This window comes from Camelus ferus, chromosome 20 (assembly GCF_009834535.1).
Source record: "Camelus ferus isolate YT-003-E chromosome 20, BCGSAC_Cfer_1.0, whole genome shotgun sequence".
Classification (NCBI taxonomy): Eukaryota; Metazoa; Chordata; class Mammalia; order Artiodactyla; family Camelidae; genus Camelus; species Camelus ferus.
Window position 1 is genome coordinate 22,715,197 of NC_045715.1, and position 21,170 is coordinate 22,736,366.

At 47.4% G+C, this 21,170-nt stretch overlaps 1 protein-coding gene and 1 long non-coding RNA gene across 2 annotated transcripts in view; one reads left to right on the forward strand and one right to left on the reverse strand.

Annotated features, from left to right (window-relative positions):
* GRM4 (glutamate metabotropic receptor 4) overlaps nucleotides 1-16,746 on the reverse strand; it is a 138,766-nt gene extending 122,020 nt beyond the window's left edge. The window contains exons 1-4 of the mRNA XM_032462856.1: nucleotides 16,456-16,746; nucleotides 12,007-12,081; nucleotides 10,849-11,014; nucleotides 4,804-4,915 (exon numbers count right to left, since the gene is read on the reverse strand). The gene's annotated coding sequence lies outside the window, so the exon portion shown is untranslated. The remainder of the gene's footprint in view (nucleotides 1-4,803; nucleotides 4,916-10,848; nucleotides 11,015-12,006; nucleotides 12,082-16,455) is intronic.
* Nucleotides 16,747-16,833: 87 nt separating this feature from the next.
* LOC116658253 lies at nucleotides 16,834-17,492 on the forward strand. Its single transcript, XR_004313536.1, has 2 exons — nucleotides 16,834-17,071; nucleotides 17,183-17,492. It is a non-coding gene; the product is annotated as an uncharacterized LOC116658253 (long non-coding RNA).
* Nucleotides 17,493-21,170: the final 3,678 nt, after the last annotated feature.

Consider the following 21,170-nt stretch of genomic DNA (forward strand, 5'->3'; position numbering starts at 1 on the left):
AAAACAGGAGGATGGAAATTATTCAATCACAGTAGCCAAAAAGTGGAAACAATTCATATGTCCATCAACTGATAAAAGGACAAATAAAGTATGGTATATCCATATAATGGAATATTATTCAGCCATAAGACGAAATGAAATATTGATACACTCTACAATATGAGTGAATCTTTAAAAGGGTTCTGAGTATAATTTCCAATGTGTTGGGTGGGAAGTCCCCCACATCATCAAGGACATTTCTCCAACAGCAGCTGGGTGTCCTATTATAACTCAATTCTGACATCATGTACCTGGAGACAGCATCAGATTCACCAGGTCGAGGGCTCATCCTCAAAATTTCCCCCACTCCCAGCTTCAGACCCACCCGCTGTAAATCAGAGGTTCCCACAACCCTCTCCTTGGGTTTGATTAATTTGCTAGAACAGGGAGGGAGTAGTAGAGTGCATGCCTAGCATGCATGAGGTCCTGCGTTCAGTCCCCAGTACTACCACCATTAAAATAAATAAATAAACCTAATTACCTCCCCTCACCCAAAAAAATTTTCTAGAGCAGTTCAAAAAATTCAGGAAACCCATTTACTCACTAGATTACCAGTTTATTGCAAAGGATATTAAAGGATACGAATCCACAGGCAGATGAGGAAATACATAGAGCAGGGGACTTGGGAAGAGAAGCGAAGCCCTCATGTCCTCACCCCTCTCCCCAAATCTCCACACGTTCTCCAACCTGGAAGCTCTTCGAACCCTGTCCTTTAGGGTTTTTAAGACTTTATTACAGAGGCATGAGTCCCTAAATCATTGGCCATTGGTGACTGAACTCAATCTCCAGCCCCTCTCTCCTCCCCAAGGTGGGGAAGGAGGACTGAATGTTCTAACCCTCCAATCACATGGTGGTTCTCCTTACAACCAGCCCCCATTCTTAGGTGGGGTCCAAAAGTCACCTCATTAACAGCAAAAGACACCTTTATCGCTCTCACCACTTAGGAACTTCCAAGAGTTTTCAGAGATCTGTGCCACAGATGGGAGACCAAATATATGTTTCTTAGTATAAATCACAATACCACAACCTTGAAAACATTATACTATGTGAAAGAGTCCAGACACAAAGATCACATATCATATGGTCCCATTTACTTGAAATGTCCAGAATAAGCAAATCCATAGAAATACAGAAAGTAGATTAGTGATTGCCTAGGGGTGAGGGAAATGGAGAGATAAAGGAGGGGTAAAAGGTGTAGGGCTTCTTTTTCAGAGTAATGAAAATGTTCTAAAATTGATTGTGGTGATTGTTGCACAACTCTGTGAATATCTAAAAGTCATCGAATTATACGCTTTAAGTGGGTGAATTGTGTATTTCAATAAAGCTGTTTGTTTTTTTTTTTTAAACAAGCATTAAGAACATCTCTCTGATCTGAAGAATGTTCGTTTCCAAGCTATAAGGGCCCAACAGGTGCCAATACAACAGATAAAAATAAACCCTCACCAGAGCCCAACATCATGAAATTTCAGACACAGATATTCTACCAGCTTCCAAAGAAGGAAAAATAGGCCACATTTTTTCCTAAAAAGGGTCAGAAACTAGAATGGCTTCCAGCCGCTCAACAGCAACATTGAAAGCAAGAAGACAGTGCATCCCGGCTTCAGCATTCTGAAAGAAAGTGATTCCCAGCCCAGAATTCCATAGCGAGCCAAACTAGCAAGCAAGTGTGAGGGTCCAGGCTTCTGCGGCCCTGCCTTGTCTTGAAAGGTTTCCCCCATCCCAGCCCTTCTCAGAAAGCGGGGGATGTGTTCCATCAGTAGGACGACCTGGGGTACAGTAAAGAGGGTCCCCCAAGCAGAGGGGAAGGGACTCCGGGAAAGGTGGAGTAAAGAGAGTCCAGGGTCACAGTGGGGCGCTGGGCAAAGGACAGCCAGACCACAGTGAGATGCCTCTGCTGTCTTTTAAAATAAATAAAATAGAGTCTATATGTTCCTAGATAAGAGAACAAATGCTGATTCTATGTAGAAGAGATGCTGTGCTCAAAAAGGCAGCCTGGCACAACTCCCGCCTGCTCTCCATCACCTGCTGGTGAGGTTCCTCTCGGCCCTTGAGCCCAGCTACCCGGGTCATCTGGGACCCTTATGCTTTGACCTCCTGCAAGTCAGAGATTCAGGGAAGCCTGCTGCCCTCCCCATTCCTGCTGGACACCCAGATGCAGGCCTCCCCATGGACCTGCAGGGAGCCCCAAGTTTTCAGGACTCATTCATGACCTTACTCACCAACCTTCAGAAGGGGCTCTTGTCCTCTCAGGAAAGCTGCAGGACGACTGTGGCCAGACGCTCTGCTCGTTTGACCCTCCTGGGGCCTTCATCTGCTCTCCTTCACAGCTGAGCTTGGGCTTCCACTCAGTTTGCTCTTAGACCACCTTTTTTCATTCATTTATATGCAAATCCAGCCTGATAAAATTTTTTAAGTTTTTCTTTGGGTTGAGGAGAAAATAGAGTGGAGAGAAGAGTGTGCCCAAAAGCTATGAAGTCACAGAAGCCAGTGTGCAGTGAATACAGGTGAATGCTACTAAAGTGGAAAGAAGGCAAGAAGTTGCAAGAAGTCACTCCAGCGAGGTGGGCTAGAGGCCCCTGGACCATGGGAGCCTGAAGAGCAGGCTGAGGGCTGGGACTTTAGCCAGCAAACCAATAGATGCCCACACCCTCTCCTGAAGTTCATTCCCAGACCCTCCAGTGGGGACCAGAGCAACCCTGGACATTGCTGGTGAGAGCCCCAAGGCAACTGCTGTCCCGCTGCCCTTGGCTGCCTGGCCTGGAGGTGTCTCAGGGCAATGACCAGACACTACATTGCTGACGCCTAAGCTACCTTAAAGCCAGAGGGTCCACGGGTGACCAGGGCTGGCCAAGGAAGCTTGTCTCTGTTCCACCATCACACTCGGGGTTCCCAGTCCTGGACATGTGACAGAGTCTGGGCTGTGGCCCCAGCTCTATCTGTCCTCAGTAATCAGGAGAGAGTGGACAATGCCATTGCCACGCGAGATTACCTCACCGGGCCACAGATGAACAACTGGAAAAGTTGTGGGATTCAACCGTGGTAAACTGAGCCATAATGTGGATAGTGGAGTGTTTTTTTCTCCTGAGCTTGCACCCAGGCCTCCCTAGACCAGTTTACCCCTCAGTGCTTCCTTTCCCACCTTTCCTGCTTGCCACAGGCCTCAGGGGCCCTCAGAGACTTGGTTTTCCCTCAAAAGACAGGAACAAGGCTTGGGGACTCATCACAGTGTCACAGCGCAAGAGCCCAAACTGGCCCAACCCCAGCCGAGGTGCCAGCCGCCACCGCCGCCGCCGCAGCCGCCCCGGCATCCCTTTTCAGGAAGGCGTGGCAATACCGAACACAACCACGAGGTGGCGCTAGGAAACAGCCCGAGACGCCCAAACCGAGACCCGTGCGGGCTACATTTTTCTTTCTCTCTCCGAGTCGCCTATGCAGCAAGCCAATCCCCATTCAGTCCCCCTCCCGCCCCAGAGCCCTAGTTCATAAGGGAGTGGGCTGGTGGGCAGCTGGCCAGAAAGGAGTGGGGAAAGCTGTGCGGCCGCCAGGACATCCTCGTGGAAGGAGCCTCGGGACAGCTTCGATCCAGGGCAACCAGGAGGCGGGACCAGCATTATCGGGGGTCCTGGCGGTGACCCCCATCAGGTATGAGGCGCTCCCTCCCTTCAAGGCCCACTGGGGTCAACCTTGCTCCCCTAAACTGTGAAAGGGAGGGGCCGGGAAGAGAACATGGAGGAGAAATAGAAGATATTGCCTCTGGCAGAGCACCTCCCGTGCCCAGCTCTGCCTGTGTCCAGCCCTAGGCCAGCCTTAGTCAGTATTTCTAACCCATATGGGGATGGTCCTGTTCCGTGCCTTGCCCAAGCTTCACAGCTCATGGTGGTAGGAGGGTGGTGGGAGCTTGCTGTCATTGGAACTCATGTCTGCCACCCCCACCCTCCCAGGCCTCCCTGTCCACACCTGGGCACCTCAACACCCACGGAAGGGCACAGGTGCAGAGCTTGATTAGGAGTCAACCCAGGCACCTGGGACGTGCCTGAGCAAGCTGGGTCCTAAGGACAAGCTCCCCACCCTCACCCAACCCTGCCTGTGAACTGGAGCCACTTCCCCTCCTACGCCATACCCCCTGTTCTGGATCGATCTGGGGCTTTGGAACCCCTGCAAACCTAGATTAAAACTGCTTCTGCACTTACTGGCTCTGTGATCTTGGGCAAGTCATCCAACATTTCTGGGTCTCACTTTCCTCATCTGTAAAATGAGCGTGTTCACTCCTACCCTGGAGAAACCATATACTTGAAAGAAAATTCCTGGTGGGTAGTAAGTGGATGATCAATAAACTCTGGTTATTGAATATTTATTGACCCCCGTTTTGTGCCAGGTCCTCTGCTGGGGCTCAAGGGACCCCAGAGATGAACGAGATGTGACTGCTGACTGGGGTAAATAAAATTCATGCTTCATAGATAAACAATATTATACTGTATAGCACAGGGAAATATATACAAGATCTTATGATAGCTCACAGAGAAAAAAAAGTGACAATGAACATATATATGTTCATGTGTAACTGAAAAATTGTGCTCTACACTGGAATTTGACACAACATTGTAAAATGATTATAAAATCAATTAAAAAAATGTTAAAAAAATAAAAATAAAATCCATGCTTCAAAATTCAGGCAGCATTTTGCTGATGTTAAATGTGGAGGCATTCAAATGTTTACATATTTCAGAGTATAGATGCGCTACAGATAATAGGGATTACACCCACCCTTTATTCAGTACACACTGTGTGCCAGGTTCTTCACCTGTATTTATTCAACTGCGGGCCTCCGTAGTGGGTGCCAGGTACTCCGCCACGAGCTGGGCAAGGCAGTGACAGTCTAGTGGGGCACAGATGACAAAAAGTCATGACACAGATACACTCATAATTGAGGCACAAGTCTCAGAGGGACATGTACAGAGCAGGGGGCGTGTTCTGAGGGTGGTGGTGGGAGCATGCGCCCTGATGCAGGCAAGAGGGGGTGTTGTCAGTAACAAACTAAAACAATAAGAAACCACTAAAAGTCAGTCTGCTTTTTATTATCACTACGTACCAGCAATTCTAAACAAAGTCCTCCCCGCAAAATGGTTTAAAATCTCAACCGTTGTTTCAGTTACTGTTGACTTTTAATAATATATATGTAAGTTTCAAATTAGCACATTTTTATTACTTATCCTTTAAGGAGCATTGTATTCTGTTTGGAAGTTACTTGGGAGAATTCCCAGTCATTTAGCCACACCCGATGCTCAGGAACCCAGCTACCCATGGTCATGTGGATGCAGAATTGTTCATGTTCACTTCAGGGGAAAGTTGTGTTTGGAATCCCTGTTGCACTGTCCTTCATTTAAACAGTAAGTTTGAAATAAACATTGGTAGCAGAGTTCTATGTGATCATTTGGAGTTTTTATTTATTTAAAATTTTTCAACTGAGAAAAAGGTATTTGAAAGCTGCTAGAATCAATCCCGAAGAAACTGCAGTTTCTGGAACTTATTGTGAAGGATTTTTTCTGAAGTTTTGCCAAACTTATCCTTATATGTAAGTCTTTCCTTAACTATCTGTTTATCTATTGTTTCATGTGAGAAAAAAAAATTCCCAAATAAAAATTAGTAAAAAATATTCCTTGGTCAATTATGATCGAAGATAAATTGACAAATATGCCTAAGCTATTTCTTGAACACAAATATGCAAAGATAATTTTGACAAAGTCATTGACAAATTTACAAAAGTCTGCAAAACAAAATAGTATTACTCATTACTGCAATGAATGTAGGTATACAATTTTCTCTTTTGTCAAAAATATGTATTAATGTAATTAAAAAGTATTAATCTATTACTTTTTTTTGGTACTATTTGTTTTATTTTGTTTTTTACCATGATGATTATATTTTTAAAAAACAACAACTATCTGATCTGGGAATTGAATACCTAGTTATGCCACTGCAGTCAGGGAAGGCTTCCATGAGTGACATCCCAGCTGAGATTTGAAGGATGAGATGGAGATGGCCAGGAAACTGTTATCCAGGCAGAGAGGAGAGCACATGCAAAGGCCCTGAGTCAGGGCAGAGCATGAGAAACTCAACAGCAGCATTATGGCTAGAGTGGGGTGGGAAAGGGGAAGGGCCACAAGCTGAGACTCCAGAAAGCAGCAGGAGCAATGTGATTGGGGTGGGATTTCGTTCAACTGTGAGAAAACCCAGTAGTGACTAACACTTGATCAGAGTTTATTTCTGTTTCCCATAAGAAAGGCCCAAACGTAGGCAGGTGTGTGCATAAGTGTCAGGGACCAGACTCATTCTGTCTTGTTGCTCTACCAGCCTCAGCAGTGGCTTTCTCCTCATGGCCCAAGATGGCTGCCTGAATGTCAGCCATCATGTCTGCATTCATATCAAGAGGAAAGAGGAAGGAAGCCCCACCCAGCCACGAGTAAGAACAGAACACCTGCTTGCATCCAATTGGCCGGATTTAATCTCACGGCCCCAACTAGCTAGAAGGGAGGCTGGGATACGCAGTCTTTATTTAAATGCTCTTGTGCCCAGGTACAAATAGGGGTTGTCTTTCTAAAGAAGAAAATAATAGTGGGTGAGGGGCTAGAGCCTCTGCCACACTAGACAAGAATTTGGTCTGTATCCTAAAAATAATGGCAAGCCATTGAAGGTTTTAAGAACAAGAATGATGTGATCATACCTCCACTTTAAGATGGTAAGGAATGGCTGGGGCAAGCTGAGGTGGCCTGAGGAGGAGGAGGCTCCAGCAATGATTCAAGTATGGGGTTACAGAGGTGGAGTAAATGTGAATAAAGTAGAGGAAGGTACCAAAGAGGTCAAGACCACTAGCCGGCAGGTGGGACAGTTACTGAGATTGGCCAGAATGCAAGAGAAGCAAGTTCGTGGGTGACATCATGAATTCAATTTTGAACTCATGATGTTGGAAGTGCCTGTAAGACACCCAAATGGGGGTGTTGGCAGGCAGATGGATATACAAGTCCAAAGCACAAAGAGTGGTCCCAAAGGCAGACAGGAGTGAGGGGTTCATGGTAAGGAGATGCTATTTGATGCCATGGGCCAGATGGACACACACATGTACAAGTGAGAAGGCTCGGCCTGGGACTCTGGCAGTGATAGGCTGGGAAGAGAAGGCAGAGAAGGAGACAGAAAGAGAGACCAGGGATCAAATGAACAATAAGAGGGAGAGGATTCAAGGAAGTCACGGGGACTAAGTGAGAAGAAAGAAGCCTTCTGGCCAAACCTGACCTGTACTGATGCAGAGGCAGGAAAATGATGGGAAAACCTGAAGTCAGGAGTCCAGGAGACCTGGGGTCTAGACCTGGCCTTGACATTCCCTCTCTGGAACTCAATTCCTCATCTGTAAAATGGGGCCAAGGCACCAACCCTACTGTGTAGGCACCATTGTTGCTTCTCCAGCACCTTTCCTCCTGACTCCCTAACAGAAGCCCGGTTTTACTGGAGTAACTATGGCAGAGGTTGCCAATTGCCCCAATATCCATTCTCCCTTCTCTGTAGAAATGGAAATTTCAGCTGAGCACACGACTGTCTGGCTAAAGACTACACTTCCCAGCCTCCTTTGCAGTGAGGTATGGTCATTGACTGCATGAGTTGTGTTACAGGAGAACCCTGAGCTTAGGAATCCTTTAAAATAGGAACTAAACAAACCCGCCCTTTTATCTGAAGGAAAACACTATTTCTTAAGGTTGTTCACTACACAAACCTCCTTGAGAGACATGGAGAAACACAAGAGGCCCATGGAGAACTGTCTCCCAACATTGCACTAATATTGGATTTTGAATGAGTAACGGTGTAATTATGGCCACTGAGACATGAAGATGAATTGTTCGTGGCTTCCCAGAAAGTTCTCTTCTTTCATTGTATGTTTGTTATATCTAGATGTGATGCTTGGTGACAGGCAGCCATCTTGTGACCATGAGGAAAAACATGATTGACCCCCTGACAATGGCAGAGAGATGAAGGTTAAAAACAATCTCAGTCATTGATAATGCTGTTGAACCATTCAAAAACCAGCACTGGAACCACTTCACCTCTGGTCACCTTGTTACAAGAAAACAGAAATTTCCTCCTTGCTGAAGCCATTTGAATAAGATGTCAGGTTGAGTTATCTTGAATCTTGCTGCAGTGCAGCACACCTCTCTCCCTCTTAGAAGTGTTGTGAAACCATCCAGTGCAAAAGCCCAAGTGCGAGAGACAGAGCTGACCTGATCCAGGGGATGGGGTGATACAGCTCAGTTGGGAGTTGCCTTATCTAAAAGCATGGAGAAGAGTCCCTTGCCTCCCTAACAGCAGAGGACTGGACCAGTTAGCTTAGTGGGGTCCCTTCCAGCTCTGAGCTCTATGGCTGTGTGATGCCATCTCACCCCCCACAGCACAGCTGCTACTACATTCCATGGGAGTAGGCATGAGGGAGGGACCCCTGTATTTCTGCTGGGGAGGTACATGGGGGAGAGCGCTGGAGGCAGGAGCCATTTCTCCTCAAAATGCCCATGGGAGCTTATTCTGCCTCACACTCCTCACCCAGGGAAGCCCCAGCAGGGCCCTGAGGACAGCCCTCAGGAGAAGTTCTGACAAAGGGAGGCTGTACAACCTTGGGGGGAAGGGTTACTCAGAGGGGAGTGAATCTGGACCACCTAGGGTGGCTTGGGGGCTGGGAGGGATCCTGAGGAGGAGCAAAGCCAGGTGACACATTCAGTGGTTTCACAGTGTAGCTCAGGGCTGTGGGTGACAGATGGTTTGTCAGATCAGTTCATCAGGACTAATGGGCTGCTCTGTTACCCGCCCACGGAAAATGCCGGTGCAGATCCGAACGGGAGCTTTCTGAAGACACTGGTTTTCAAGCCAAATATGATTCTAACGGGGAAATTTCAGGTACCTTGAACAAGCTGGTGGAGGGTATTTGGGGGAAAGGCAGGGATCGTATTACCCTTCAAATCCTCAAATGACCCTTCTTCCAATTCAATTTTAAAGTAACTACTGCGCACCTAGAGTGTGTGGATGAAAAAGCTACAACTGCTACCCACCACTTGCTTGACATCCTGGAGGGGGCAGGGGACACAACTGTCCTCTTGGCTCAGGCTCACTCCCTGCATCAGCCTTTCCACAGCACCCCCTCCCCACCCTGCCATCCCTTGCACCCTTCTGCTCCCTGTCAGCCAGCCCCCAGAGTCCCTCTGTCTCAGTGGAGTTAGCCACCCCACCATCGAAACAGTTCCTGTGTGGATCTCCCCCCACTACCCAGGCTGTGCCCAGCACGATGCCAGGCAGAAGGAACAGAGCAGGGGGTGTGTCCTGAAAAGCACTGAGGAGGGCGAGGCCGGTGTGGGAGCTCCCACCAGGAAAGGCTTGGGGAAAAGAGGAACAGAAGGAAGGGGCTGGGAGGTGGCATGTCAGGTGGAGGGAACAAGGGTGCAAGGAGACAGAGACCAGGCCCTGGGGGCTGGGCTAAAATTCAGCTGGCCAGGCTAGATGGAGGAGGCTTTGAATGGCTTCAGTGCTGCAGCAGGGGGAAGCCCCTGGAGAATTCTGAGCAGAGAGATTAATTCTCATAAATCTTGATTTGAACAATCACAATGTGCCAGGGACTAGGTTCAGTGTTTTACACGTATTTCCTTTTTCAATCCTCACAACAATGCTATAAGATGGATATTAGCATCCCATTTAATGGCAGAGGACACTGAGTAGCCACAACTACGTGGCAAAGCTGGGACTTCAATCTCCGTCTCTTCTAGCGCTGGACCCGCCAGGAGTTAACATTTAGCGAGCACCTGCTGAGGCCATGTGTAGATGGCACATCTCTTAATCATCCCAACCGCCCTTCCTGGAACTTATTAGAGGCCACCACTATGCTACACTCTCTTCCCCCTTCACCCTGAGAAGTGGAGTCAATCTTTACTCAGGTAAAGCTTTCAACACCAGGCAGGCACAGGGCAGCCCCCGCCCCGAGCATGGGTCAACAGCCCTGTGAGCGAGCCACTTTGGAAATGGCTCCTTCTGCTCCATCAAGCCTTCAGGCGACCCCAGCCCTGATCAGCATCTTAACTGCAGTCTCATGACAAACCGCAAGCTAGAACAACCCACCTAGGCAGCTCTCAGACCCCTAACTCCTTCTTGCTAAGTTTTGGAGTGACTTTTTACTCATCAATAGATAACTCATGCAGACTCCATTCAGGGGCCAGGCCCTCCTAGCCATGTGACTGTGGGCATTTTTACCTTGCTAACCATATGTTTTCTCCTGCTCAGACCTTCTGCTCAACTCCTGATCAATGCAATCAGTAGCCCCCTTTAAATGGTCCCTCCCTCAGGCATGGGAACTCGGCATGTCCTAGACAAATGTCTCTTACATCACTTCCCACCATGGTTCAGGCCTTCGTCATCTCTCCCTTCAGTTACTAAAACAGTCTCCTCACTGATTCTCCTGTCCTGTATAAGGCTGCATATAACAAAATTCCAAACTACCAATGGGACAGGTGAAATAGGTGAAGGGGATTAAAAGGTACAAATTTCCAGCTATAAAATAAATAAATCACTGAGATGTAATGTACAGCATAGGGAGTATAGTCAATAATATTGTAACAACACTGTATGATGACAGATGGTAACTAGACTTCTCGTGGTGATCATTTTGTAATATACAAAAATATCAAATCACTATGTTGTACACCAGAAACTAATATTGTATATCAATTATAATTCAATTTAAAAAGATACCAATGGGTTATACTAGCCAGAAGTGTATTTCTCTCTCACATTTAAGAAGTCCAGAGGCAGGTAGTCGAGAGTTAGCATGGCAGACCACTGTGTCAGGAACCCTGTCTCTTTCTGTTTGGTTGCTCTGCAGTGTGTGGCTTTCATTCTCCAAGTTTTCCTCATGGTCTAAAATAGCTGCTTGTGCTCCAGCCATCATGTCCACAGTCTAGCCATTAGAAAGTAGAGAAAAAGAAAACATCCCTTCCCTTTAAAAACCTTTTGCTTATTTTCCATTGACCACATCTAGCAAGAGCGGCAAGGAAACAGTCTATTTTGAGGGTCATCACGTACTCTACTAAAAATATAGAAGTTCCTAGTCCTCAGGAAGAAGGAGAGATCAGGCATGTGGGATAACCAGAAGTCTTTGCAACACTCTCCACGCTGCTGCCTAGTTAACAGGGTTTTATTATTACTTTTATTTGTTTTTCATTATAAAAATAATATAGCATAGAAAGCCAAGGCCCAGAGAGGAGTAACAGGGAGTGAGTGGCTGTGCCAGAAGTGACCCTGAGCCTCAGTCCCTCTCCAATCTGGCCTCAGTTTCCTCCACAGGTATTATTTTATAATTGGTGTGATGAAACACACAAACATACAACAAAAGAGCATTCAGTTTTGACCTAAGTTACAGAAGAAATGGAAAACAAATGTATATAGTCATATCTTTAAAATAACAAAGAAGGGTCACCCCCATGTCCCAAGGACCAGGCTCTTTTCTGGTTCAATTCTTGGAGTCAAGAAAAATTATAACACCTTCTTTGCAACTCAGATTGTATGCCTCAAATCTACAACATACTGTAAATATAAAACTTTCTTTGTTAAGTGATTGTAATGGGAAACAAAGTTGGAATATGTTTGAATTGCTTAGGTTTTTAAAGATGACATAATCTGAAAGAAATGAACTTAAACTTAAGATTTAGCCTTTAGGATATATGCAGATGTTAATGGTGTTGGGGATGAGCACACAGGATCTTCCCTTAGGGGTCACACACTTCTGTACCATTTGAACCTTACAATAAGCAGGGATTGCACATGTAATTGGGAAAAAAAGACGTTTAAAATAAATACAATATAGCTTACTTATACTCTTCCCAAATAAAATAATACGTGCTCATTATAGACAATACAGAAACATATAAAAAGACAATTTTAATCACTCACAATTTTACCCTTCAGCAAGATCCCCATTGTTAATATTTTGGTACGATGCCTTCAATCTTCTTCCTACACTTGTACCTGTGAGATGGATGGATGGATAGATAGACAGAAAGAAAGAATAGACAGATTTTAAAAACAAATTTCGGATCATTCTGAATAGTTTTTTCCAAGATTTTACTATGAAAAGTTTCAAACAGTCAGCAAAGCTAAAAGAATTGTTCAGTGATCACTCATATCCACCACCTAGATTTTTCCATTAACAATGTGCTATACTTGCATTATCACATGGTTACCCAACTGGATACAGTTGTTTTTTTCAAATTATCATACTGTAATAGAGACTTCTTTTGGTGTGCATTTCTATGAATTTTACATGTACAGACAACCACATGGTTAGGATTCAGAACATGCTATCATCCCCCCAAAATTCCCTCTTGCCACCTCCATATAGGCATTATTTCCCCCCACCCCAAAGCCCTGGAAACCACTTCTCTGTTCTCATCACCGTTGTTCTGTCTCTTCTAGACTGTCACATGAACCATGTATTGAACCATACAGTGTGTATCCTTTGAGACGGGCTTCTTTCTTCCACATTAATATGTGTAGCAAGCGTTTGTCCCTTTCTACTGCTGGGTAGTATTCCATCAGTGAACCACAGTTCATGTGTCCATGCTCTCAGTTTGGGTTGCTTCCAGATTTGGGTGATTATGACTAGAACCGCTATCAGCATTCTTCCATAGGTGTTTGTGTGAATGACAGTTTTTATTTCTCTAGGGCAAACATCTAGGAGTGGGATTGCGGGGTCACCAATGTTTTAATTTGCACTGACCCCATAGCTAGTGACACTGAGTCTCTTTGCATGTGCTTATTTACCATCTCTATGTCCCTGTGGGTGAAGTGTCTGTTCAAATGTTTTTGCCCGTTTAAAATTGGCCATTTTCCTACTGTTGTTTTAAGAATTTTTAATAAATTCTGGTTACAAGTCTTTTGTCAAATGTGTGATATGTAAATACTGTAATACAGCCTATAACTTGTCTTTTAGTTCTTGCAACAGTGTTTTTCACAGACACTTTTGATAAACTGATGAAGTCCAATTTATCCATTTTTTTTTCATGGATCCCAGTTTTAGTGTCATGTTTTAAGAACTCTTTGACTAACCCCAGGTCATGAAGATTTTCTCCTGTTTTCTTCTAGACATTTTATAGTTTTAGGTTCTATGTTTAGATCTATAATTCATTTTGAGTTGATTTTAGTATAATGTGGAAGATTTGGGACAAGTTTCACTCTTTTTGCATATAGCTGTCCAGTTGTTCCAGCACCGTTTGTTGAAAAGACTATCCTTTCTCCATGAAGAGCTTTACACCTTTGTCCAAATCAATTGGTCATATTTATGTGGGTCTATTTCTGGGCTCTCTATTCTGTTTCATTGATCTGTGTCCATTCCTCTGACAGGACCACAGTCTTGATTAATGTTGCAAGCCCTGTTATTGTTTTTTAAGTCCTAAAATCAGATAATGTCATTCTTCCAATTTATTCTTTTTCAAAAATGTTTCAGCTATTCTAGTGTCTTTGCCTTTCCATATAAATTTTAGAATCAGCTTGTCTGTATCTCCAAAAATTCCTGCTGGGATTTGATCAGAATTGTTTTAAATCTATAGACCAGTTTTATGAACTGTGCCCCCCAAATGTGTTGAAATCCTAACCTGAGCCAAATACATCACTTCAAAATGTGACTTTATTTGGAAATAGGGCCACTGTAGATCTAATTAGTTAAGATAAGGTCATAGTGGAATAGGATGGGTCCTTAATCCAGTACAACGAGCTCCCTATAAGAGAGGAGACAGACACACAGGGAGAACACGTATGACAACAGAGGCAGATGTTTAAGAGCTGTGGCTGCAAGCCAAGGAACACCAAGGATTGTGGGCAAATCACCAGAAGCTGGAAGAGGCAAGGAAGGACCCTCCCAGAGAGGATGCAGAGAGCATGGTCCTGCTGAAACCTTAATTTCAGACCTCTAGACTTCAGAACTGTGAGACAGAAATTTCCACTGTTTTAAGGCACCCAGCTTGTGGTACTTTGTTATGGAAGCCCCAAGGAAACTAATACAATCAGTTTGGGGAGAAATTACATCTTTACTATGTTGAGTCTTCCAATCCATGAACATGGTATGTTTCACTGTGTATTTAGAGCTCCGATTTCTTTCATCAACATTTTATAGCTTTCAGCGTAGACATCCTGTGAATGTTTTGTTAGGTGTATACCCAAGAATTTTTTGTTTGTTTGTTTGTTTCTTTTTGGAGCCATTACAAATGCTATTGTCTTTTTAATTTGCTTCCAATGGTTCATTGCTAGCATATAGAAATGTGATTGATTTTTGTGGGTTAATCTGGTACCCTGCAGTCATGATGAACTCAGTTATTACTTTTAAGAGTTCTAGATGTCTTTAGCCTTTCTGATGCATTTACTCTCTTTGAAAAAATTTTATTAATTACTCTAAGACATTTCATGATTCTTCACTCTTAATTTATTTTGGCAATTCCCTCCTGTTGGACATTTATATTGTTTCCTTTTATTATTACTACTACTATTATTAATGATAGAATAAATTTCAGATTCTGGGACATAAATCTCTGACCCCTTTTCCAATTAGGTCAGAGGAGAGATTCCTTGAAATGGGATTAGCAGGTCAAAGGGCTGAACACTTCTCAAGTACTACACATGGTTCAGCTGCTTTCTAGAAAGGTCAAACCAACTCCTTCCCATCAGCTACATATGAGAGTAATCAGTGCTCTGAAACGATGCCAGCATTAGGAATTATCACTTTAAACCTCTTTGCCATTTAACAGGAGAAAAACAGTATCTCCCTTGCATTTTAAAGTAATCCTTCCTAAAATGGCAACCTGTTCCACCCCTGCTGAAAACCTTCCATGGCTCCCTATTACCTTCAGAATAAAGTCCATGCCCCTGGTTGAAAGGTAGGTTCCCCAAGATCAGCTCTCACTTACTCCCATTATTGTCAAATTCTGCTGCTTTCTTCTCCTACCCCAGACACAACAACATGGCTGATTATTTCTGAAACCCACGACAAAAGCTCTTTCCCCTCAAGGCTCTGCCCATGTTGTCTACTCAGCCTGAAATACAGGTGTGCTCCCCCTCCCCCAGGTACCCAAGGGGGCACCCAGAAGAGGTTTAGAGTGGCTGATCTGGAGCGCGACTGACTTGTGTTCCAGCCCAGCCCTGCTGTGTGGCCTTGGGAAAATTACTCAACCTCTCATGCCTTAGTTACAACTGTAAAATGGTAGTAAGGATAGCAGCTGCCTCATAGGGTTGTTGTAAGGATTAAGTGAGTTAATAAGAGTAGATCAGAACTGTGTCTGGCACTTGAGATGTTATCGATATATCTTAGCTACTATTATTGTTGTCATTCATAGCTGCCCCTCCCTAACCCGGCCTGTCACCCATAGGAAACAGCCCCGCTGTCACTATTCTTATTCCGTTGTGTTCCTTCCAAAATGCATGAGCCACATGTTTCTCATCCAAATGAAGCTAATAACCTAACATGTGTTTCACAAACTCACTGTGATGATTTAAAGAGCTAATAGGTATCTGAGTGCTTTTTAATGTTGTGTATCATTCTGCTGAGAGTATCATCTCTGCCCACCCCCTATGCTTGAAAGGAAGGAGCAGGGTTATGATAAGAGCTGTGACTTCCTAGGTGCCAAGTGCTGTGCTGCCTCAGAGTGCTAGCCCTGCAGGGTAGCAGTCAGGGCCCTGGCAGAAAATGAGACCCAACCCAGGGACTCCAGGGGTCTTTAGTGAGGAGTGAAGGGAATCGATGAGGAGTGGTGTGGCCCTGGGACCAACAACGGCAGAAAGTCACTGTGATTCCCAAGGCTGAAAGGGCAAGGAGCAGATGCTACGTTCCTAGAGCTGTTGTCAAGGAGGGACACAGCTGCAGCCAGACCAGGAGACAAGGCAGGCCCAGGGCAGAGGAAGGCATATCCCAGCTTCTCTCAGATCTCCTGCAAGTGGGTACTGCCCAACAGAAAGCCAGCTGGCGTGGAGGCCCAGGGATGCAGGCCAAGGGGCCAGCCTTCCAAGCACAGAGCAGATCAGAGCAGGGCTGGATGGAGAGGGTGAGGGCGGCAGAAGAAAGGAAAATAACAAGCACGGGGAGACCGAATTATGCTCCTCCACCACCTCCCATTTTGCAGATGAGAAGATTGAGGCCCAGAGACAAGAAGTAACTTGCCCGCTGTTCACAGAGCTTGGTGAGGCGGAGCTGGGAGAGAACCGCAAGGCTCCGGGGCGACGGTCCCTCCGCCCAGCCTGCCGGGACAGGCCGTCAGCCCCCAAGTTTTAGCAGGACTCAGGGCGGCAGCACCCACGCGCTTCTGTCTCCGTGGGCTCTCCTCCCTTCCTCTCCCTGTCACTTGTCGATCCTCTCACCTTGTCCTCCGTGAAGACTTTTGGCTCTCTCTTTCTTGTCTCTGTGTCCTTCTCCACTTTCTCTCTCTCTCCTCCCATTTTCTCAGCCTCCTGGTCTCCCTCTTTCGGGCTCTCGGTCTTTCTCTCGGCCTTTCCTACAGCGGGCTCTGACTTTTCATCCAACCCCCGGAGCTCAGTTTCTCTGGAGCCTGTACCCCTGTGCCCCTCCGTCTCCCATCTCCTCCTCCACAGCCCCCCACCTCTGCCAACGCCTCAGTCTCCCCCTCTCTCCGCCGGGGCAGCCGGTCCCCGCACGCCCCACCCCCTGTCGCCGGCCCGTCCTCCGCCCCTGCGGCAGGCGCGGTGGCAGGGCCAGGGGGCGGGGAGAGCGGGGCTGGCGCGGCGCCCGGCCTGAGTCACACGCATGAGGCAGCGTGAGTCAGGCGCGGAGGGAAGTCCCTACGGAAGGGGCTTTCGGAGCCGCAATCGAATCGCAGGGAAAGAGAAAGTGTTCGGAAGGCTCCTTTGACACAGTGACCTTGTGTGAGCCCGAGCCGGACACACCCCACACCCTCCCCGCAGACAACGCACACCCCTAGCCCACCGAGGCCGTGGGCCCTCCCTGCGTGGCTCCCAGGTGCGTGGCCGGCGGCTCCGGAGGGTGGGTGCGCAGGGACTCCCCTGCCGGGGCGGGTCGGGGTCTAGCATCAAGGGTCCCAGCGGCTCTTACAGTCTGTTTCTTCCACAGAGCAGCCCCTCTCCCAGCTTCCAGCATCGCTCACCTGCAGCCAGACCCCAGACCCATGTGCCCACACGCACTGGGGAGCAGGATGTCAAGATGGACCCTTTGGGGGTCAACCAGATCACCATGTGAAACCCTGTGGGGTGGTAGAGGAGATGGGCAACCTGGAGTTCTGTAGGGATGAAAGATCCCCTCCCTCAGGCTCCCCTCCTAACCCTCAGAGTCTGACCTGGAATCAGATTGGCTCCACTGAACTAAACAAATATTTATTGAACACCTATAATAAAATACAGCGCCAGGCTCTGAAAACCTGAAATACAACAGTGGACAAAACAAGACAGTGAGCAAAATATGTCAACTCCTGCCATCCAAGAGCTGACATTCTGGGGGTGGGTGGGGAAACAATAAATAATAATTAATAAGCAAATGATCTAGAACTAGCACTGTCCAACAGAAACAAAATAGGAGGCACACATGCAGTGTTAGATATTACAATGGTAAAAAGAAACACATGAAATTAATTTTAATAATAGATTTCATTTAATCTAATATACCCAAATATTATCATACACATAATATTAGTGAGTATTGCTACATTTTTCAAAATACTTAGCCTTGGAAAGCCAGTGAGGATTTTATAGTGCTTCCAGCACCTCTAAATTTGGACTCGCCACATTTCAAGTGCTTGATTGCCACCTGTGCCAAGTGGCATCGTGATGGACAGCACAGTCTAGATGTTAGATAAAGTAATGGAATAAAAAAAAGTAGAGCAGAGTAGGGATTGAGGTGAGCTCAGTGGGGTGGAGCAGGATTCAGAAAATTGAGACTGCATACATTCTGATTCCTGGCTCTGCCACTGGCCTTGGCAAGTCTCCTGACCTCACAGATGAGCCTCAATTTCCTCACCTATGAAGTGGGGACACAATTCCTCCTGTGTGGATGGGAGTAATGCATACTTAGTAGATGTTATTTTTGTCCCCACCTCCTCCAGCTGTCTGTAGCAGTGGTGAGCACACAGCCTCCCAACCTGAGTCACATCCCCTCCACCTCTAATACTTAGTGGCCACCAAAGACTGCCTAGCCCCCCACCCACACCCCTAGACCCTCCATCTTTTATCCATTTCTACCCCTTGTAACAGCAAGATACTTCACCTCTTTGAATCTCTGTTTCACTGACTGTGTGATGGGTACTTTGAGCTCTTGGGAGAAAAGTATTGCTGACTTCTAGAGAGCCAAGCCAACACCTTAAACTGGACCAGGCCAATGCTGAGATGGATGGGGCACCAGGTGCTAAGCTTACCATACTGGGAAGATGAATTCCTTCTTTAGAAACAAGGATTTCTGCCCATGAAAGCCATCCTGCCCCCAAAGCCCCTTCCCACCAAGCAAAACTGCCTGAAAAAGGGATGCGTAGGAACTGTGGACAGAGCCCAGAGAGCAGGGGTAGAGGATAGAGAACAGGAGGGGTTCTGGATCACCTTTATACACTACGGCCCACAAACCCAAAGGAAGTTTGAGAATCAACAATCAGTCCCTTGCTGGGGGACTTGCTGGGGGACACTGGGGCTCCAGATGCCCCAGCAAGGCTGGAAGTGGGAGAGGGGAGCAGGGCCCAGAAGCACCCAAAGGAGGAAGCAGGCTTGGGATGCAGACCCACCCTCACTCCACTCCACTCCCAAGGCCTGGGAACTGGCAGGGCACCCTGGATGGTGACCCAGAAACCTGGCTGTCAGCAGCTCCTGCCTGGCACTGCCCACATCGAGTTCCAATGCTTCCAGCAGTAGTCCCTGGCAGCTGCCAGCAGGGCAAGTCTTTGGGTTTTCTCTGCTTACAGGCTCACCCCTCTACCCCTAGAGACCCACTCCAGACTCTCCGAGGCTGCCCACATCCCAGGAGCTATTATTTCCCCATCATCCAGATCTCAGAAATAAGGCAACGGTGGGGAGACAAGAGCGAGGAGGAGGGTCCAAGTCTGGGTTTGCCATCAGACTGCCCCAGGGCCACTCAGGTATTCTAGTCCCAGAGGGCCACCAACCCCCTAGTGGCTGGAAAATTAATAAAGAAAGTAAGAAAACAAAGCCGGACACTCAATTCAGTGAGGACAAGACCTTAGAGGACAGACGACCCCTAGGATTCACGGGTTTGGGGAGAGGCCTGGAGGCCGGGGGAGCAGGTTGTAACGAGGTTTAAGCCAGGTTGGTGGGGAGGGGAAACTCTTGGGCCCCTCCCCGCTGCCGCCATCTCCTTCTATCCGGATTCTAGACCAGCAGGCTCGCCCAGCTCTGCCCGCCTCCCTCCCCCTCTGCTCTCCCGCCAGTGGCTACCTCCCCTCCCCCACCCCGCTGCTCTCCCCTCCCCCCAGCTACCCACGTCCTCCGCCCCTCCCCCACCCCTTTCGCTCTCATTCATCCATCCATTCACCAAACTTTTGCTGAGCGCCAAGGCCCCCTCAGGCCTGGTGCTAGGCTCCGGGTGTGGAGAGGAACCAAACAAAGCCCTGGAGGATTCCGGTGAATCCTGGGGCTGGTACTGGCTCCTCCTCACACCCCCAGCCCAACTCCGCCTCAGCCCAGGCCCCCTGCCCTTCGACCTCCACCCTGCTTTCCTTTCCCAGTCGACTCTGGCCTGTGGGGCTGTGTGTCCTGCCCGGCATCCCATGTGCTTCTGGGATCTGGTAGGAAGCACCCACCCTCACCCCTTCATTCCCAGTCTGGAGACCCCAGGGCCACACTCTTGACCCTAAGAAAAGTTCCAGGCGAGGGTTCAGAGTGGCCTGGAGGGGACAGAGCACTACGTGACCTAGGGCATATCTCCCCATTGTGAGCAGCGTCCTCTTCCAGAGGCAGAAGGAACCCGGAGGGACTCAGGCCACCCCAGAGTTAGGGTAGAAGGGAGCTTCCCCGCAACTAGTTACCGGGGAGGTCACTTTTAAAGGCCCCAGGGGTCACTCTTCCCCTTCCCCTTCCTGTACCACTTGGAAAGGAATAGAGACAAGAGAAACAGAAGTCAAAGACCATTTGAGGATCTCCTGATATGACCTGAGGCCCGTTGCCGTTCCCAAAGTGTGACAGGGGTGGGAGTGGGTGGCTAAAGCTATAGGACTTGAGTCCGCAAGTCCTACAGCTGGTAGATGAGCTGACATGGACATCCAATCGCAGCAGGCATGTGGCAGAGGGGAGACCAACCCAGCCCAGGGCCTCAAGGGCTCCAGAATACACCCTAGCCCACAGAGAACGCGATCACAGGCCCGCAGAGAAGCGGCCACAGGCCCGCAGTTGCCGCCCTAACACTTCCTTCCACTGGCTGACACGGTCGGGGCTTTCACAGGCTGTACAACTTTTGTGGTTGTTATTGTTGGGGGGTAATTAGTTTTATTTATTTTTAGAGGAGGCACTGGGGATTAAACCCAGGACCTCATGCATGCTAAGCATGTGCTCTGCTACTTGAGTTATCCCCTCCCTCCACAACTTTACAGGGTGTGTATTTTCAGCCATTCCTGAGTGGGAGGAGGCAGCATGTTTGGGGGCATTTTACCCCCAGAGACTGTTGTACTGGACATGGTCAGTTTGGACCAAAGGGATTTTTGTTCCATGCAAAATGTAAATCTTACACTCTCCCCAAGCACACTCTGGTGAGCTGCCACCACTGTCCAGTCACCAACAAGCAACCCAGCTAGTCTGCCCTAGCCAAAGGGCCTAGAAGGTTGTCAGGTGGCTGCCAGCTTCTGATGACTAAACCTGAGACCAAGGGGAAAGAAAAGAAAACAACTTCCCATGATTGGTGGCAAACTATACAATCTAAAAGTAATGCCTGCTAGAAGTGAGTCCTAACCCAGGAGGTCGCTTGTTAATGATGGTGCAACGATGTTAACCTACTGAGACAAAAAACAGATGTCTCTGTAAGGTGCAGAAGCCCTGTCTCACTCAGTTTGGGCAACTTGATCACTCCCATGACAATCTGCTGGATTCTTTGCCCTTTTCCCTGCCTTGAAGTT